The 22669-nt window shown below is 35.6% G+C and overlaps 1 pseudogene; it reads right to left on the reverse strand.

Moving 5' to 3' along the window:
* Positions 1–1417: 1417 nt before the first annotated feature.
* Positions 1418–5069, reverse strand: LOC145050393 (AP-1 complex subunit gamma-2-like; annotated as a pseudogene).
* Between the last annotated feature and the right edge of the window lie 17600 nt (positions 5070–22669).

Below are 22669 nucleotides of genomic sequence, written 5' to 3' on the forward strand. Positions count from 1 at the left end.
CCCCTGGGTTAAAACCTAACCAAATCCAGGTCACACTATTAGAAAACAGCCTTTTACGACGCTCATTGCGCGTCGTAAAAGGCTCATATGACGTGCAAATGTGCGTCAAGGAAGGACCTGTCATAAAGAGAGACGACGCACATTTACGATGCGCATTTACGACACACAATGCGTATCAAGGAAGGCCCTGTCATAAAGGAAGACGACACGTATTGTCGTAACCTTACGACGCGCGTGTTACTGAGACGCAATGCGTATCAAGAAAGCCCCTGTCAAGAAAAGCCTTGTCATAAATGAAGATGACACACATTTTTGCGTATCATAATTTTAAATGTTTAAAAAAATATTATTTATAGATTTACTTATTTTCAAATTAAATTTGTATTTAATGTTTCATAATAGAAAATAAAATATCATATACAAAAAATAGAATCCATTGCATAAATTTAATGTCATACAATTCTATTTTTTACAATATATAAATTTGCATCTAATCTACTATGTACATCGAATTCCAACTAACTAAAGTTGCATCTTGCCTTTCATAATTCTTTAAGACTAATGCTCCAAACAGCTGATTATATGGATAAGCAGTTGTACATTGGCCCATCTCACTCAATAATGACTTAGCAACATTCAACTCCAAGTCTTTACTGCATCTTGCTGATAATGCTGCAAGATTTAAATAAAATTCAACTCCAAGTCTTTACTCAATAATCAAAATCCCAAGAGCAACATCCATTGTAGAGGCAATTTCATTTTCAAAACAAAACATAGTATTTATAATGATAAGGATGTGGAGGGTATACTGTAAAAACTCAGACATGGCTATAATGGAGATAACAGGGATATATATATATATATATATATATATATATATATATATATATATATATACCTTAAACAAATTAGCTTCTAGATCAGATTGAGAGCTGCTAAAAAAACTAATATATGCTAAGGTAGTATTTGTAGGATGTAATATGATGACATACACGTCCAGGAGGCTATTATCTATGAGCTTGACCAACACCAAGGGCATTATTGGTAGAAATAATGTTACTATTTGTATGGTTGATAGGAATAATGTCTCCTCACTTTGTTCATGTACTGAAGCTCCCTTTTGAATATATTATGTTTTTCTATGCATATGGGAACATGGGGAGGCGTCCTATGGGGGTAGATTTTTCATTTGACATACCGGTGACTGAACTGAAGGTGAAGACAAAGCATTTTCATGAAATTTTTTATTCATATGAATTCCTTCTACATAGGGCAATTAAGCCAACTAACTTGACTAAGTTGACATGGTTTCTAATTGAAACTAGTTTCTAGATGATGAATGGAATATAAATTCAAGTAGGGTTTTGAAGTTTGAACAACAGATATGCTGTTACCTTAACGAGGCCAGGTGGAATTACTAACCATCAACACCAATCGGCCAATGCGGAGCCTTAGCTGCAACATCCTGGCATTGCAGAATTGCTTGCTCTGCCTTAATTATAGATATTGAAAATGCTACACCACAACACAACACAAAGATATTAGCCACTTTTTTTGCATCAGAAAACAAAATGAACTTAACAAACCTCCCATATCAAGAGAAGTCATGAATGACCCTTCATACACTGTAACAACAGCTACTCCATGTTCCAGCTATAAAATAGGAACAACCTTTCCAGCAACAATCATCAGTTCCATTACAAGTGTCCTCCCTAATATGAGATTTACAATTTTCAAATCACAAATCCAATTTGTTAAAAAGAAATACATAATTAGCAATCTTATTTACTTTGAAAAAGATAAAACAATATGCATATAGATAGCTTCTGAGTTCTGACTTCCCTTAAAATGTTAATGTATAGGGTAAGATACCACTTATCAAAGGGCAAGAAGCAACTAAGCAAGAGAGATTACATTGCATACCCGTTAATCATAAGTACAACACAACTCCCACATTTAATTGGAACATAGTTAAGGTTCATATTTAAGATAAAAGTGTATATTTATTGGTTATGGTTCATATGAGGTGAGATATCGCTTAATCGCTTAACCCGAAAAAACCCATGTCACAAAATATAAAAAATAATAATAATAAAGAAAAAAATAGCAGGATATCTTCTCTAAAACAACCAATTCTGCAAATATCCAATAACATGGTAGAACCAATGGTGATCATCTTGCATAATGGAGTGGAGTTGAGGTATTGACATGCCATAAATCATTTATTTCTGTCTGTTAAAATACAACTAAGCAGCTGGTGTGTCAAAAAATTTAAAAACTTATGCCACATCATACACATAAGTCATAGCAGGTTGCATGAACCATTGTCCTATTTTGAAACACCATTGCATATTATGTATAACAACAAACATTATAAATCAGAAAAAATGTGAAACATTATTGTATAAATAAGTAACTAACCCTAAACAAGAATTAGGAGTCCCTTATAAGTCTTTAGTAGCATAATAATAACTTCCATTCCACCAAGGTTTTTATAACAATTTAGAGGTCACTAGAAATGCATGGAAAATGAAATTCATCATTTACAAGAACCTACTACCATAATACATACCTCAGAAAGAACCATGCGCATCTGATCAATGTACCAAATCTTATCAGGGGAAAGCCTACAACACCAATCAAGAAATGTTATTGTGTGTATGATACTTTGAAAATCATCAAAATATGCTATAACAATATTACATTCACCAAATTAAAAGATAAAAATGAAACCTTCAACTTACTTTTCTACAATGGAGGAAATTTTTCAGTAAGATCTCCCTTGAAGTCCTGGTCACTTACATGTAGATAATCAATTAACTCCTTGGTCAAAGGTTTGACATTCGTCTCATTCACCAGAAGGTATACAAGTTCAAGAGCTCTTTTACGAATTGAAGCATCTGAATCCTGAATCATAAAGAAGCATTCAGAAACCACAACAAACTTATATAACTTGATTGATATTTCTTTTGGTTAAGAGAAAAGTTTTACCTTTACACATTCCAAGATTGTTGCACGATGTCTCTGAACTGCTTGATCATCTACTGAAATTGCTTTCATCAGCATGTTCAATGCAACATATCTGCCATATAACAAATCCCAATATTTTAGACCATAATAAAGGGAATACTCATAACACATATTAATTAAGACATAACTCACCTGATATTGTTGTCACGATTAGACAAGAATCTTCCCAATATACTGATTGCAAGAATACGTAAACCACTGCTATCTTCAATGCTCATAATGGTTTCTACACATTCATAAAGTATTGCATTCCTTGCATTCTTGTTTGACTCAGTTTTTGTTGCCACCTACACAAGGAATTTCATAAATTCTTATAATTTTGAATTATATATCACAATTCACAATGAGCTTTATTAAAATAAAAGTTAACCTAAGCAAGAATGTCATTCATGGAATCACTAGCATCAGCATCTCCATGGCCCAAAACACGCAAAAGGCGAAGCAGTCTTATATGAAGAAAAGGGTCTGCAATACCTGAAACATCATATTCAGGAGCATATGGGTTATTGACAACATCCTTCAAAACTTTCACCAACACCTCTATGCATTTCTATACCAAAGGAAGAAAAAAGAAAATATATCTCATCACTAAAATTACTAATTTGCACTTATAGAATCATATGTCAAACATTTCTTAGCGTAAATACACCGTAGAAAGATAAAGAAAGAGAACAAGAACTAGAAGAAGACAATCCCAACAAATAATAGAGGATCTTTAACAAGATCAAGTATATTTACCTTCCTTAAAAATTCAAGAGCCTCTTCATTAAGGTTACAGAGATCTGTACAGAGCTGGATTGCTGTTAAAAGAACCCCATGATGTTTTTCTTTAAGTAAGCAAACAACAGGGTTGACAAAATTTTCTGCAAGGTCAGGGACCTTCTTTACAATCCTTATTGAGCACAATGCTGCCTGTAAATTGTAAGAACTTATGTGAGTATGATTCTTCATATGAAATGTGAGAATTAGATGAAACATCCTTGAGAGATCATGAAATGAAATAAATGTTAACATCAGCTTACTTTTTTACGAATATTTGGATCTCGAAATTGCAGCAATCTTTCAACTTCAGGTGCAAGATCACGAGCCATTTCTGTAGAACATATATTACCCAAAGCACAAAGAGATAGTCCCACAATGTACTGATTGGTGTGGTTAAGATCTCTGCAGATGATGAAAAAAAAGATTCTCAAGTCAACCATGTTGCTTGAACACAAGATATAGTAAAGATAAGAGTGAAGAAAGACAAGAGCATACTGCTTTAGTGAATTGGTGACAAGCATCAAAACTTCTTGTCTTTCATCAAGAAGCAACATAAGTCCCAGATATCCTATTCTCTTTTCAGGGAATCCAGGAGCTGCTATAAGTTTCAAGCACTCCATTTGGCCAAAATGTGTGGGCTATCCTAACATGTGAATGAACATGAGCTTTGCCAAGTTACGGTGTCTGTAATCATTATCATTATCACTAACTGATGCACAAATAGAAGCACATTCTTTTCTAACAATAGCACGCTCTTCTGCAGCAGTTTTGTAGGCTCGTATTGCCCTAATCATGTCCCTGCAATAGACCAATAATGTTTCATTTACAGTTTCAGACCCAACTAATTAACAACAATTTACGCATGTGGTATGAAATGTAGTCAAATCTTTTGCAGGTGAAGGATAAACCAAAAAGATGGAAAATCTTAAGTAGAGAGACATATGGTTTGCGAGGGATGGTTCATAACAAAGTTCATGGATTATCTTCATACCCAGATTAGGATCTTATAAGTTGGTGACAGTGTCTTACTCATTTGAGTGACCCATCCAATCGGGAAATACATGGATGAATTCCATTAAATGTACACAAATCAAATGCCCCAACTATTACGAACGCGAACTAACTCTCAATATAGACAACTTGAGATAACGTTAATACAAATTAGGTCGAAATGAAGAACTAGTTCAAAATTGATCACTAGGAAAAGCTTTAAAACATAAGATCAGTTGTAAACAAGACACTCACCTTAGACACGTCCCAGACGAAAATGGATTCATGATTGGGTCGGTTTTGAAACCGCGAGAGAGCTCGATCAGATCCAGAGATGTTTAGTGCAAAAACGAACTATATAACTGGGTCGTAGACCGGTGACTGCAATTATATGTATGTTTGATCAAATCGAGATATGGGGAAAGGTCAATTAAGAGGATCTGAAGAGGAATTTGAGATCTGTAGCCTATGGATGCTAATGCAAACGTGATGATGATGACCAAAAATCTTGATTTCTCTCGCTAAATTCTTCCAGTTTCGCTTCGGTGGGAGAGATGTAAGCGAGTATGAATCTATCTTTGTTTTTCCATTTTTGAAAAGCGAAAGACAATGTATAGAATACAAAGCACTTAAATCAAATGAAAGTATGCAACAATGTCTCATTTTATTTCTTTCATTTCTCAAATCGTATTCTTTTATATTTTGTGAACCTGGACTTGTATGACTGCAAAAAGAAATAAACCATTTACATGAAGGAGCATGCATATGTACAATAAATCTGAATCAATAAATAGTAATAGTTGAGGTTTACTGAGTTATTTCAGCATGTCACTGTGGCAATATTGGTGCTGGATATACTACAAGAGTTGAACCAGTAGGAACAGGGGAACTGGTTGCTTGACTCAGTTCTAAGCAAAATGGACAAATGTGAGCCCCATCACAGATAACGATTTTGGAGCCTTAGCTTTTGTGTTTTCTTGAATCACCATTCAGGCTTTCTGAATCTTTTATTGGTTCTGAATTTATTTCTTTATATGGATAGCCTACACAATTTGCATGTCGCAAGCATCACAGACATCACATTGTACCCATAAAAACTTTATACTTTGAGATTTCACTTACAGCCCCACATACACGCTCTTTCTTCATTCTTTTGATGTTAGATTTCTGCTCTCCAGCAACTTGTATTGTCTTGTTTCTCATATCATCAACATGTATGTCCGATTTTCTGTTGTGCAAATATACAGGCAAGCAGCTCAATGGTTTCTCCTAGACCCATTTCATTTGTTGTTTTTATAGAAACAAATCAGTAAAAACATCAAAAAAGATATATGAAATATTATAAAACCAATCAGATTCTTCTGGAATTAGGGTTCTAATATGGCTTAAGATATCAGGGAAGAAGAAGAAGAATAAGTGAAAAATTGTACGTGTTCCAAAAACGAAGAAATTATAGGTGTTACATGAAAAATTAAGATATCAGGGAAGAAGAAGAAGAAGAAGAGACTAGATGAATAACGGTAAGCACGACATATCTTAGTGCAACAAGAAGAGAAGAATCAGACCTGCTTCATTGAATAGAATGAGATATTTCTTGAAATCGGACCTAGGGCTTGTAAGCAGAACAAAAAATCATGACAAATCATGCTCAGTAAAGCATACCTTAGTTCAATCCGAGCTAGGGCTTGTAAGGCCCTAAATCGTCGGCGCTGTGTGGGATGAGAAGCTGTAAGGCCCTAAATCGTCGGCTCTAGGATAAAAGTAGATGGAGCATGTAAGTTGTTTACACTTTCAAGCATAATTGTAACCCAATCATAGTCACTCAACGCAAAAATATGCGATTTTGGAACAGCGGAACTCTATGACGAAACCGATAGCAGCTTGGAACGAGATTCAAGTAAGCCAAATTCAAGATTTGTGAAATTCTAGGGCACACGAGGCTACATGTTGCCTGAATTTCAGTCTACCAGAGTTCCGACACATAAGTCCGACTTGTACGCTTTCGGAGTTGTACTTCTTGAGATATTGTCAGGCGAAGAAGGCAAGTGAGGAACGAAGGAAGGAGTGTCGATAACTAGGCAAGGCGGCAGTCGAATCTATGGAGGGGGAAGAAAGGATCGTAATTAGGGAAAGAAGGAAACAAAAGTGGAGGATAAAAAAGAAGGTGGGTGTTCAAAATTTTAGGGATTTCATTTTCCCCCTATCTACTAAACGCGCTTTTCATTAAAATTATAAAGTGACGCTCATAGAGGACGCCCATTTAAGATACAACGCCCTCCGTGTTTTTAATTTTTTCTTGTATGACGCTAATTTAAGGGCACGCAATAATGCGTGACCTAAATCCTTAAATTTTTTGAAGAGATGGCACTTTTTTAACGTCACTCTTCATTGCGTAACATAAATCAGTGAGTGTCGTGGTTTACGCGCCGTAAAAGGCTATTTTTCTTGTAGTGTCAAAGTCAACTGAGTCAACCGGGTGGACTCAGTCAGTACGCGGGGTGTACTTGGGGCGTACTTTGCAGTTGATCGAGGATCGGGGAGCTGACCTCATACGCGCGGCATACCCCTCGGTACGCCCAGCATACGCGGCTGCTCACCATCCCTCTAATTATGTGCTTAATCTTTTAAGCACTTACGTCCAAATTTTAGATCTAAGCAACAAAAGATGTTCTTAACCATAAAGTTTCCAACTTTATGGTTTAGCATGGTTATTAAGTCCTTAACTCCATAAACCCTAGTCTCTTAACCAATTAAGACCATGTAGCACTTGCATGTAAACAAACTTGTGACCAAAAACCCAACTTTATGAGTAAACACCCTTAAAAAAAACCTCTGAAAGGACAACTCAAATGCCTTGGAGTACCTTCTACTCACAAAGACCAAGTTTGGGACCAAAAAAGGAATAACTTTGAGCTAAAACTAGATCAATAGGATTTCTACACCAAGGTTGAAGCTTTTTACCTCCACAAGGTGCATAAGGGGGACAAAGGTGTTGGATCCAAAGCCTTGAGTGAAACAACACCACCTCAAGGCTCTTCCTTCTACTATAAAAACTCCAAATGGCACCAAAAAAGGCTCAACAAGCTTCACAATGCACAAACACTCTTTAGGGTTTCGAAATGAGGAAGGAGGTTGAAAATAAAAGGTGCATGTGGCCATAAAAGTGTTTAAATAGGGTCTAAACCCTAAAATTTAAGGTTTGCACCTTGGATGTGTACGTCATGCGTACCATCGTACGCGCAACATACTAATGTCATCCGGAGTACACCCTGTGTATGAAGGTGTACGCCCCCTTACTCCAGCTGACTCCGAAATTACGAAATTGCCACCGAGGACTAAACTTGCAAATACAGCACAACTCAAGGGTTAAAACGAATACCTTAATAATAGATGTTACAACATGGGCCCAGCCTATGGTCTTGCTAATTTCCCACAAGAATACCTAGCCAAAGATCAAGACGAGCCGAACCCCCAAGCTCATAGACCCTATCAGGCGTTCTGTCGTGCTTCGAACTCCAGAACCTTCATCGGATAAGAACAGACAGAGAGGTCTTAACACAACCCTCAACCTGAACCTAGCCATGGATCGAAAATGCACCCCTACCTCTTCTTCGCGTCCCCGAACGAGATAACATAAATCTTTAACCTTTATCGAAAATTACATGGGTTGGATAGGTTTGAAAAGAAATCATTTGTGTTGGTGGTTGAGATATATGAAATTGAAAGGAGAAAACAAAAATTGACAAGTATCAATAGAAAATGACTCCTTATAATTGGATATTTATTTGTTTTTTTGGGTCCTCATAAAAACTAGCATAGTACTACATTGGAGAGAAAAAAAAATTTGATCAATAAAATTGAATCATGGATCATAAAAATGATCTATGCTTCAATTTTAATGATTCAAAATTTTTTTCCAATTTTTTTTCTCCGATATAGTAATATACTCGATTTTATGATTTGTATTTTTATTATTTTTTTTTCAATTTTTTTAAGGTGTCTTTACGAGTCCTTACCGAAAAAAGAGTCATCACCCGATCTTGTTTATATATATATATATATATATATATATATATATATATATATATATATATATATATATATATATATATATATATATATAGGGTTAGGTTCATTTGAGACCACTTATATTTTGTGAGACCGTGAGACGCATTTGTTTATTTTTTTTTATTTTTTTTTAGTTAATTCATGTTCCGAAAATAATATTTAAAAAAAGAATTTTTTGATTTTTCCATTTATTTTGCATTTTAAAATTATTTTTAGAATATGTACAGTGTAATATTCTATTTAGAATATTTCACGTATTTTTCAAAAAAAATAGAATTTTTTTTTATTTTTTTTAGTTAATTCAAGTTCCGAAAATAATATTTAAAAAAAGAATTTTTAGATTTTTCCATTTATTTTGCATTTTAAAATTATTTTTTAGAATATGTCAGTGAAATATTCTATTTAGAATATTTCACGTATTTTTCAAAAAAAAAACGGATTTTTTTTTTATTTTTTTTATATTTTTTTTAGTTAATTCAAGTTCCGAAAATAACATTTAAAAAAAGAATTTTTGGATTTTTCCATTTATTTTGGATTTTAAAATTATTTTTAGATTTGGTCTCACGGTCTCACAAAATTAGAATGGTCTCAAATGAACTTGAACCTATATATATATATATATATATATATATATATATATATATATATATATATATATATATATATATATATATATATATATATTGTGAAGAACAAAATATAAAATTTATTGATTAACAACTAATATCAAATTATTATAAAGGACAAAATTTGTAGTGTGGCGCATGTGAAGGTAGGGCGTATGACAGCTGTCAGTTGGTGTGCAAAAGCCCCGTTGCGGTGATTCGCTATTAGTCGTTTGATTCAGGTCCATGTAAGATTGGACCATTGTAAGATTGGAAAATATGTAAAATAGCAAGAGGCGGCTGATTGGACCATTGTAAGCAACATGAAAGATTATCGTGGTCTGAGTTGTAGCATATACTTATTGTCGCCTATTACTTTCTCTTTTCTTTCAGATAAAAACGTTGTATTAATTTGGGTTAATTAACTGAAGCAAACATTACAGGTTTGGACCTTTTGGTCCATGTGATTTACACTATTATGCAGTTTTAGCCACACTTTTAAGTTTTTGACATGGCTAGTCTCTTTAATTTTCAGAAGTCACATATTTGGTGTATGAGATTGTTACCATCAACTTTTTTCTATTGCATACATGTAAAATACCTTTTTATCTCACTTTTGTCTTTTTCATATGAGAAAATGACTTATAAGGATAAGAAAGTTTCAGAAATGTTCAAAAAAGACCATCAAAGTTTTGTAAGTTCAAAAAACACCATATAATTATAAGCATTGTATAAAAGACACAAACCAAGTTTACATTTTCTTCAAATCTAACCGGTTGGTAAGCATCTATAGGTCACAAAAAATGATTTGATCATATTAATAAATGAAAATTATACATGACATGTCATTATTTTTAGTCTTATGTGGATTAAGTGAAATAGAAATTGATTTTCACATCCTTCTTTCTCAAAATCGTTTAGCGAGACGGAGGAACCCTCTCTAGGTTTCATTCCTACATTCCATTTGATCAACGTCTTGATTTCTTCTTAAATCCAGATTTCATCAGATGAAATGATGTAACGTCTGTGTTTCTGGGCTAAACATTAGTATAGTGATGTAATAGTCACGTCAACCGTTGTAACCTATTTTGAAGTAATAAAGATGAATTAATTGAGTATTATGTGAATTTATGTGCTTATTAGTTATTTTATAATTGTATAATAAATAAAGGATAAAAATAAGCACCAAAATTTAAGTGTTAGATAAACTCGATATCTATACATGAAGTGGTAGTGGTCATGACAAGGATTCTGGACATATAAAGAATGCCAAAATCCGAGCTATAATGAAGAAGTCATGGTCTGTCGAAGTTTCGCGACATAACCGACACGACACTATGCGACGTAAATAGTAAATTCAAAATAGAGCGGTTTTTAGACTTAGCGATCTAAACAAAAGTCGTAGAATGCATTAAACCGAGAGCATGCATAAAAAGAACACCAAAATCTGACTTCGTATAAGGAAGTTGTGATGTTTCGAAGTTTTGGCTTAGCGATATGCAGCCCGAAGTTCGAATATTAGATCGGACGATTTTTAGCCGACACAACCTAAACGAGAATCGAAGGTCTCCTTAATAGTAGCGTAAAGGTAAAAAGACAGACGAAAACGGACGTCGAATGAAGAAGTTATGAATTTTTAACGGGCTAATCATATCCCGGACTGTTAAAAATATAACTTTAACAATAAAGTCAAAATTAGCCGACGGAGTCTAAACGAGAGTTGTAGAGTACAATCACACCTACGCGTGGATATAAATAACGTCGAAAACGGAGCTCGTATGCGAAAGTTATGAATTTTAGACGTCGGGAAGGAAAAATTGCAAAGCTGCGAGGGGTTGATGATGTGGCTCGATCAGGGTCGTCGCTTGTTGATCACGGTTTAGCCTTCGGATTCAGACATCTGGCCTTGCTATGCCTCACATAAAAGGGAACGCCCCAGCGTCCGAGGAACGCCCTGCATCCGAAGAGAACGTTGCGCATACACCAAAGCCTTCTGCGGTTCCGAATGCGGCCACGATGCACCACCAACGAGGCGACACCTCAACGTACGAATGCGCCGCGTCCGAGGACCTCCGACCTATAAATTGGGTGCGAGATTTCCAGTTTTTCACACCAAAATCCATACTCTCTCTCACTACTTTCTCTCTCTAGCCTATCCTAACCCCCCCCCCCCAACCCTAGGAACCCCCTAGCACTAGAAGGAAGCCCCGAAGCTCCCGAAGGCTCCAAGAAAAAGAGCTTTTTGGCTCGGAAATGTTGCTCCAGCGAAGCCCGGTTTTTAATAAAAACCTGTTGTAAGTGAGATATGCCTACCATACTTTAAATATAGCTTATATGTAAATAAAATATCGTTATTATGAACCTATAAATAAGATTTATCAGTAATTCAAAATCGTTATACTGATTGATCTACTTACGAGAATGATGTCTAGGCTATGATTTAGTGAGGTGTTTAAAGTGGTATTTCCAAACAATATACTTCGTATACCAAACGGATCCTACCTCCGATATGATCCTACCTGGTTGTTCCTTACTTGATAGATCATGAAGTAGACGTTGAGTTAATGATGAATCTAGGCTAATAATTAGTCGCAATGAATATTAGACTAAAATCTAATAAAATCTAGTATTATTATGAATCTAGGAAAGTAACTATGCACTCACTTGTTACACATAGATATGAAGTATTTTATATGAATTACATGCTATGTGTGCATAGTATCTGAATACTTGTTGTCTATGTTGGATGGATGATTTTATACATGTTTTAAATGTTTTAAACTGTATATGTATTTTATATCTACAGAACGTGTTGGGTAAAACATGGGTAGATGTAATAGTTGGGTGTGATGAAATAAAATGACGAGAGGCCTCGATGTTGATGATGATTCCAGTCATCTGGCAAAGTATAAATGACAACAACGGACTTTTCTAGACAATCCAGTGGAACGTTAGCAGGCTCGCAACCTGTAGGTGTTTTTGAACGATGTGTTCACCAGTGTACTCCACCCCCCTCATGGTTGCCTAAAGGACATTTATTGTTCCGGAATCCCCTTAGCAGTAGTGTCCATTCTGATGATGATCCTTAGGATAGGTCCCTTATGATAGGTGTTTAGGGACGTAAAGTGAGGATAACGGGAATGGGTAATCGGGTTATTGTTGGTTGATGAAATTAATAAACTTATTTACTGTGGGTTGAAAACCCTATGTACTCACCAGGTTCCCAAGTTTGACCCACTCAGTTTCTTGTATTACAGGTAGTGGCACTTAAGCATAGATGTGATGTTTGGTTGAGGGATTACGGATTATAGGCCTGTAGATATGAATAAATGTTGTAAGGCTTATATTGTACTGCTTATGCTTTTGATTTGTATCGAACATGACATCTCGAGGTTTTTAATGAAACACATTTCTTCGGAAATACTTTGATAAATATTTATCATATTTTCTTTTGGGAACAAAAAATTGCAACACTTTTATTTAAAATATTACTCTGATTTTTAAACAAAGCATAAACAAAATTGGTCTTTTATGGCTATGAAAATGGGGATTCACAGATGAATTGACCCAATTCCTTTCTGGGTTCTTCTCATCGGATTTTTAATCATAAAATCCATAAGTTAATCGTGATTTCATTCAATCGATTAGTATCTTTCTAATCATTAACAATAAGGGTGCCTAAGAAAATGGGAGTAGTGGTGATAAGGGTATGTCTGGTGCTCCTCTTGGAGCGAAGAACAAATACAGAAGAATGGATTCACAGCTTAATGATTACAATGATGGTGATTTGAAGGTTGTACCGTACAAGTAGACACAACAGGAAAGGAGCAAAAGTACAAGAAAATATGTATTCTCATGTGTTGTATTTACATCACTCATCAATGTCCTCCATGGTTATGGTACTCAATCCTTTTCTAATCTCTTTAATGGTAAGTCAAACCTTCAAATCCAGCTTTAAAAGTCTATAGTCGATAGGCAAATGTACAATCGTTTCAGCTGATGTTACAGCCATTTTTTCTGGATGATTTAAGGTTTGACTTTATTCATCCCCTGATGTAGTTGGTATTTCCTTTGAATCCATCCCAAAACAAACCAAAATTTCGAATCATGTTCTTGTTCGAAACAACAAAGATTCATGTGATTCATGTGTTTTGGTTGTCAGCCGTTTCCAAGTTACACCACATAAATGCTATAATAAAATATGGAAATTTGATTAAAGAACTATTGAATTTTCAGATGTGGGTGTTATGATTGGAGCAATTATATTTATCCAAGAGTATCTCAAAATCACCGAGTTTCAAGAAGAAATTTTCGTGGGAATCTTGAGTGTCATCTCTCTATTGGGTAGTCTAGGTAGGGCTCGTGCCTCCGATGCACTTGGTCGGAAATGGACAATGGGGATAGCTGCAATTATATTTCAGGTCAAGTAATGGGTCAAAATTGGTTTGGGAGGAAATGAAAGAAGACAAATGCGATGTCCACCACTCTTATCCCATGTGTTAAATTGTTATGTCAACTAAGCAGTTTTTAATCCAAGTCATTTTTTCACCGACAAGAACCGGTTACTATTAGGTTGGATTTGAACAAAAGTTATACTTGGTTGGTGTTTTTTATACAATGCCTTTAGTTGGATGGTATTTTTTCAATAGAAAAAACTTTAATGGTGTTTTTTGAACATTTTTGAAACATCCTTATCCTTATAAGTCATTTTCCCTTTTCATATTTCAGTTTTATTATTTATTATATGTTCTAGTAATTGTGCCACCACCGACCACACTCCGATTTTAAACCCACCCACACTCCACCAACAACCATTGACTGACGCTACTATTCCTCCAACTTCCACCAACCAACATCAATTGTCGCCACCGACTCTACCATTGTTGCCACCGACCCTATCATAGTCACCAATTATTCAATCTCCACAATCACCATCAACACTATCACAAATCACCATTGTCACTAAGCAACATCATCACTAATCACCAACATCACCGATCACTATAACAAACCACCACCACCAAATTGAAATTCCTAACCAAAAATTAAAACCAAATTAAATCCTAGCTCAAACAATGGTGACTTTAAGCATCTTTCCATCATATTGATCAACTCAATCACACAAACATCATCCACACCCACACAAACATCGCCTATGATGGCTATTGAGCACTACAACATTCCTATGGTGTACATGCAACCCTAATGCTTTGGATCTAGGTTTTTCTCAAGTTATACATGCAAATAATCATCCAAAGCATAAACCATAATAACTAGCATACCAATCTCGAAATTCATATGTAAATAAGGGTTTGGAATCTTATCTCACTTTTTATGTAGCAATAACAAGAACAATCCACAAAGTCCTTGACTCTTGAAAGCTTAGTGCCCTAAGTGTTGCACCTCTAATGGAGTCACAAACACCACTAGCAACAAAGAAGAATATGAGAGAGAGGAATAGCCTTCAAAAACGTCTAGGACTCTCCAAGAAATCATTGGGATGTTTTTGGGAGCCTTTTGGATTCTTTTTATTGTTGAGGCTTCTAGGGTTATCAACTTGGAAGCCCTAATTCCCTTGCTTAGGCCCTAAGCAAAATATGGACTCCTTAATAAACAAGCCTTGGACGGAATCTTTATGGACTCTCATAGAGATTTCGTCCAACCTATACCAATAAGGTCCATGAGCCCAAACTATATATATTACTGATTTACATACTCAATCCCCGTTAATTTAATCAGTCTCTTTTGGTCACAAAATTAATTCCAAATTAATTTTTGATCAATACTAATCAAATAATATGATTTATTAATTAATATATCATTCTTATAATATATTAATAAATCATAATTAATCCTCTTTCTCCATAATTCATCCTATCAGTTGCCATGGTGAAGGCAACCCAAAAGGACCATGCTCATAATCGGGACAAGTACATACCAAAATAGTTATGGGCTTAGACACCTAATCCAACAGTCTCCCATTTGGATAAGTCTGATAACTTTTTTGCAAGCACGACTTCAGAACTTGATTAGCAATCGTATCTTTCAAAAGTCGTTGTCAAACTTTGATCTTATCAGCAACGTATCCTTTAGACAAGGGATCATATATTCCTCTATTCTAGATATCGTATAGACTGAGATATGGATTATAATCATTCTCTCTGTCTATGTGTTGTTTTTTGATTTTCGATTTAAGACGACTGAATAATTCGACAAATCAAATAAGTCCTGGCTTGGCCAAGCGCTTTGGGGTGTTATCACTAAATCATCGAGGGGCCCACATATATTGCTTTTATCCTCTTAGGGTAAAAGGAATGGATAAACGTCGGCTCATATGCTTGCACTATTTAGTCATCAAATCACACACAACAATACATTTTATAACATCAAGTTACCGATGCGTTTACGTATTATCAATGTGCAACCGACTCGTAAACAACAACTCATATCTCTTCGTTTCAAGAATATAAGATATTATCGTCTCACTAATCACTCATGATAAAATCCATGAAGTGATTCAAGTGAGCGTGGTTTTAATCCAATACTCAAATCTTATTTTAGGAGCACTCATGAACACTGCAACAGACTTTTGCTATGTCTAAAATTCTTCAGATAATCTACAGTCGGATTCATGATATTCTTACATAATTACCTACTTCCAAAGTATGATTGACTATGGATGTTTGAATAACCTAGTTATTCATGAAGTCAAAATATGCGAAGTGAAACACAAGAATAATCGAATCCAATATGGCCCCAAAACTTTTGAGTATAAATAAAACATCTTTTATTTAATCACCATATTGATGACACATTATTCATTGTATAATGTTTCGAGTAATCAACTTAATACTTGAATTGAAACAATAGTTATCCCATGCTCCAAGCATGCATACTATGTTTACCTATGGTCCTTACTTTGTGAAATATATCAATTGAACACGTTTTCAAAGATGCTCATTTCACAACTCTCAATCCTTATCATAAGTGTAAGAATACCAAATTCTTGCTATGTGTTGGATTCTAACATTTTACACAATGATGCTTTTGTAATGATATAGCACCAAAGACACCAAGACTTTGCCAATGATATTAAAAAGTGCTCTATTGGAGATTTTTTACAAGACAACTCCATAGATATGAAGTCTCACATTCAAAGTACATTCCTTTGAACATCCTTCTTGCATAAAAGTTTCTAACCTACACATAGATTCTTAATATCCAACTCCTATTATGGAAACATTTCCATATTTTCCATATGACAACTCATTCAAAATAGAATCCTATCTATTCATATTAATGCCGATATGTTCCATCCAATACTATACTTCCAACTGTCCACAAGTGACCAATCCTTGGTGAACCTTAGATTGTCCTTGACAGTTGTTTAATTAATTTCAGTCATATCCGGTTCTGGTCCTTTTTCCCACTTAATGACCTAGGCATTTTCAAAAATCAGAACGGAAAAATATTACAACATATGCAATCGATCCCATACCCAAAGCGTATGGGATACGATAGATAATGTCTTACATGAAGACATGATACTTTACTAGTCTCCTGCTATAATATTGCTATATACAGAATTTCCTTATTTTGAACCTTTTCAACATAACATTCATATATGTCCTTTGACTAAATTTCATTAAAATTTCTCGATCTAAGCTTTTAGATTTGAAATGAAGTATAAATTTCTCTCCCTTAATTATAGCAAAACAACTTTTCAACCTGTGCAACTTTGCAAATTGAAACTTTTGTTTTCTATAATTAATATTGAGAACTTGCGACACTTAACATAATAATCATGCTCCCACTAACATGGTAATTATATCCTTACCAGCATAACACTTATGCTCCCACTGGCTTTGACATGTATTCAGAAATCAGCTGGACTTCTAGAAATCAATACTCTTTTTGTCTTCCTTAACCAAAGTTCATATTTCTGACACAAGACGCTTCAATAAGCTTTATCTAATCTCCTCAAACTCATACACCTTTCCTTGGATAACTCACATGTGTGTCTAAACAATTTCAAAACTTATAGCAATAAGTCTTAATTGTTCAAACTAATTGCCAAGTCTCATAATTCGAACTATGAAGAGGTATGTCGTAATCATAATCGAATTTGAGAATGCAATTTACACAATTGCTATCTCCTTAAAATCTTCTTAGTGGAAGCGTTTCCTCACAATCATTTTCATGAAATGGAGAGAAACCTTATCACTTAGATTTTATGGTGTATGTGTTCCTATCCATGTGAATTTGTCATAACCATAATCATAAGACAATGTTTGTGACAAATCCAAACTTATATGGATTGAACTTGTTCAATCTTTATTTCTTGCCATCTGGCAGCACAAGGGCCTACCATGTCTTCCAAGTAGTTGAGCAACTCACCCACACAGATCAATGAACTTTCATTGATTAAGGTGCTTGGCCTTTATGCATTAAAATGTGAACTCATAGAACTCACATGCACAGTCAGCTCAACTTGAATGGCACAGAAACAAGAATGTGTCAACACGATAGGTCATAAACCTCAAGTCGCGTGCTCGTGTTTAACAATAGGTTTACTCTTGATTAGTTATTGAAACTTTTCAAGAACATTTAGACTCCCACGGACCTCTTGACATATAAGATTCTCTTGTCAGGAAACATTCCTTGATAAACAAATATTCAAGAGTTAGTGCGGATTCTTATCAAGACAAACACTTCACACAATTGGTCTTATTTGTTATTTGTCTTACCCATGACATAACAACTTACCAATTTAAATGTGCAAGAGTAAGAAACTTTTCTGCTCCTTATTTAATATGTGTTATAAACTTTCTTAAAATGATGTCACTTAAGTCACAATCTTGGAGTAAGATCCTAAGACTTGATTTTGGAACGAAGTATGATTCACCTTTTGATTTAACCATTTCAACAATTTCCTATTCCTCTCCTTATCCATACTAGTGCACTAAGGTGTCCATAGAGGATCAATTATGACACGGTTTCAAAATCACATAGTTAATCATAAAACATGATACTTAAGTACTCTCCCTTATTTTCATATTGGAGAAACTTTTATCTTTCTGCCTAATTGATTCTTTTTATTCATTCTGTTATACATTGAAATTAACCTTTTCAATGATTCAGAATTACACTTAATATTGTAAGCATAACCATATTTACTAAACTTTTAGAAAATCATGATGGATATTCTTATCGTTCTTTGTGGTGGACTTGACCTAGTGCACAACAATGTGTACTAGTTCTCCCATTCCTTCACTTAACTCACATACTTATGTGAACAAGGAATTAGTCTTAATTTCCTAAATATGAAGGTTCTCATTAATCATACTATACAAGTCGCATGATTCCAAGTTTCTTTCCAATTGAAACTTGGGTGATGAGAATCTTCCTTATTTGTAAATTTCTGACACTACCACAAATAACGTAACTAAGAATCACATCCTTTTCAATATTGTTATCAATAGAAACATACAAACATCAATTTTCACAAATGCCATTGCAAGGATATATAAATAAGAAAAAACAAAATTTATTTTATTTATAAAAACACGGAAAAACGAAAACTGAAGATAGGTAAATGACGATTTACCAATTTCCACCATGAAAAAAAATTGAAAATTAGGTTTTAAATGAATTGAAACTCGTAGATCTTTTGAGATTCATTGAACTTTTCAATGGCATGTTTAATTTTGATTATGCCCTTCATGTTTGTAACTGGGATGCCGATGATCACAAATAAGGTGCGGATAATGTTGGAATAGTGTCTAAGGCTGCAACTATATTGGGCAAGTACTTGACCCGGTTGTGCATGGTCCTTTTGGGTTGCCTTCACCATAGCAACTTGATAGGATGATTTATTAAGAGAGAGTAAATATTATTAATATATTATGGGAATAATATAGTGAATAATATATTTGTTATTTGATTAATATAAGTCATAGAATTAATTAGAATTAATTTGGTGACTTAAAGAGATTAATTAAATAAAGGGGTGTAAATTGTCAGTTGAATGGTGTGGCAGAAAGGCGTAATCGAACTTTATTGGATATGGTTCGCTCTATGATGAGTCGTGCTTCACTACCAATCTCTTTTTGGGGGTATGCCTTAGAGATTTCCGCCCATATCCTTAACCGAGTCCCTACTAAGAAGGTTGCCAAAACACCTCACGAGATATGGACAGGGAAAGCTCCCTCGTTGGCACATATCAAGGTTTGGGGTTGCGAGGCTTTCGTAAGACGAGATACTCACAACAAGCTTGAACCTCGAAGTGAGCGATGTATTTTCATCGGCTACCCGCAGACATCCTTTGGATATCTCTTCTATAGACCGAAGGACAATGTTGTCTTCGTTGCGAGGAGAGGAGTTTTCCGAGAGCGAGAACTCATAAGCCAAGGAGACAGTGGGAGGCAAATCGAACTTGAAGAGATTCAAGAGTCGATAGATGAAGGAACCTTTACCGCTGGCACTCAACCCGAGGAGGAAACTCCGGTTGAACCGATTGACGAATCCTTACATCTTAGACGTTCTGATAGAGTTAGAGTTCATCCCCAGTTTTATGGCTTTCATATTACTACCGAAGGGGACACGTATATTAGTGATGGTACACTACTAAATCTTGATGAACCTAATAGCTATAAGGAAGCCATGGCAGGCCCGGAGTCTGTAAAATGGAAAGAGGCAATGGATAGCGAGATCCAATCCATGTATGATAACCAAGTTTGGAATTTGGTTGATTACGTGCCCGGACGTAAGACCGTTGGGTGCAAATGGATCTTCAAGAAGAAGACCGACGTGGATGGGAACGTACACACATATAAAGCGCGATTGGTCGCGAAGGGCTTTACTCAAACTCCCGGAGTTGACTATGATGAGACCTTCTCACCAGTTGCGAAGATTAAATCTATTAGAGTGATGCTAGCTATTGCCGCATTTCATGATTATGAGATTTGGCAAATGGATGTCAAGACCGCTTTCCTTAACGGAAAGTTGGCTGAGGATGTTTACATGGCTCAGCCAGAGGGGTTTGTGGATCCGAAGCATCCGAATAGAGTGTGTAAGCTTGAGAAGTCCATTTATGGACTTAAGCAAGCATCTCGCAGATGGAATCTTTGCTTCGATGAGAAAGTCAAAGAGTTTGGATTTGTACGAAGCGAAGACGAATCTTGTGTATATGTCAAAGCCAGTGGGAGTATAGTAAGCTTCCTCGTTCTATATGTCGATGACATATTACTCATTGGAAACGACATCCCGACTCTGCAGGAGGTTAAGTCCTGGCTCGAGAAGTGCTTCGCTATGAAGGACCTCGGAGAGGCTTCTTACATTTTGGGAATAAGGATAGTAAGAGAAAGAAGTAAGAGACTAATTGGACTTAGTCAGAATACTTACTTAAAGAAAGTACTAAAACGTTTTAGTATGGAAAACTCAAAGAAGGGAGAACTACCGATACAAAGTAATGCCAAGTTGAGTAAGACTCAAAGTCCGAGTACCGAAGCTGAGATAGCGGAAATGAGCCGAGTACCATACGCTTCCGCAGTTGGCTCAATCATGTACGCTATGACTTGTACTCGCACTGATGTAGCCTTCGCTTTAAGCATGGTTAGCAGATATCAAGGGAATCCTGGCAAAGCACATTGGATTGCGGTGAAAAACATCCTTAAGTACCTTCGGAGGACGAAGGAATGGTTCTTAGTCCTCGGAGGGAGTGATGACTTGAAGGTGCGAGGGTATAGTGACGCCAGCTTTCAGACCGACAGGGACAACTACCGTTCACAGTCGGGCTGGGTCTTTACCCTAAATGGAGGAGCAGTGACATGGAAGAGTTCCAAGCAAGAAACCGTAGCTGATTCAACGTGCGAATCAGAGTACATTGCAGCGAGCGAAGCATCGAAGGAGGCAATATGGCTAAAGAACTTCATCGGTGATCTTGGAGTTGTACCTGCCATAAAGGAGCCAATGGAAATTTTCTGTGATAACGAAGGTGCGGTTGCCTTGACCAAGGAACCGAGGGATCATGGTAGATCAAGACATATCGACAGAAAGTATCACTTCATTAGACATCGTGTAGAAGAAGGACAACTCGTAGTGAAGAGGATATCATCAGAAGATAACCCAGCAGATCCGCTTACGAAGGGACTGAGTAGGGTTAAGCAGTTGCAGCATGCTAGGAGCATTGGGCTGAAGGATGATATTATCATAGATTAGATAGTATTAGAAACGTGTAATAGATAAATGTAATTGACATTTGATGATTAAATAAAGGATTTTTATTTATGAGTAATGTTACTATCTTATGTTAATTGTTTAGCTATTGTTTCACTTTGCATGTTTTGACTTCCAGAATAAGTGAGTTTATTAGGAATAATAGAATTGTTCAAATGGTCCACAATCGTTCATATGTTGGGAGTAGATATGAATGAAGATTGTCATGAATTGGTGTGTAGATTGTCTAAATGGTGTTAGACATAGCAAAGGGTTGCTGCAACGTTCATGAGTGCTTATGAACTAGTTTTGAGCATTGGAACAAACCCGCGCTTGCTGGAATCACCTTATGGAATACGATATAAAAGGTGATCGCAAGACGATAATATCATATAGTCTTAAAACCTAGATATATGGTTTGTTATTTGTTAATTGGTTGTACATTGATAATGCGAAAACGCATTGTTGTGAATAGCTGGTTAATGAATAAGTAAATGCATATAAGTCGAAGTTTATCTGTAACTTTTATCTAAGAAGGTAAAAGCGATATCTCGGTCGCTCGATGATTTGATTTGACTTATGTGTCGGGCCCGGTCAGAACTGAATTGATGTGTTCGATTAAGTTCTATGTCAAATAAATCAGAGATCGAGAAACCTAAATGCTTGACTAACCATTCCATAGGATTGTCAGCATGATATCTAACAGAGGACTGTACGTTCACTTATCTAAAGGACAAGATTGATTAGATCAGAGTTGACAGCGTCTTTGAGAGCTACGATTGCAAACTGAATTGTACTTGTATAGTTACTAGACTTATCCAAGTGGGAGACTGTTGGAATAGTGTCTAAGGCTGCAACTATATTGGGCAAGTACTTGACCCGGTTGTGCATGGTCCTTTTGGGTTGCCTTCACCATAGCAACTTGATAGGATGATTTATTAAGAGAGAGTAAATATTATTAATGTATTATGGGAATAATATAGTGAATAATATATTTG

The sequence above is a fragment of the Lactuca serriola genome, chromosome 5 (genome assembly GCF_051521515.1).
Source record: "Lactuca serriola cultivar US96UC23 chromosome 5, Lser_US96UC23_V15, whole genome shotgun sequence".
In the NCBI taxonomy this organism is placed as follows: Eukaryota; Viridiplantae; Streptophyta; class Magnoliopsida; order Asterales; family Asteraceae; genus Lactuca; species Lactuca serriola.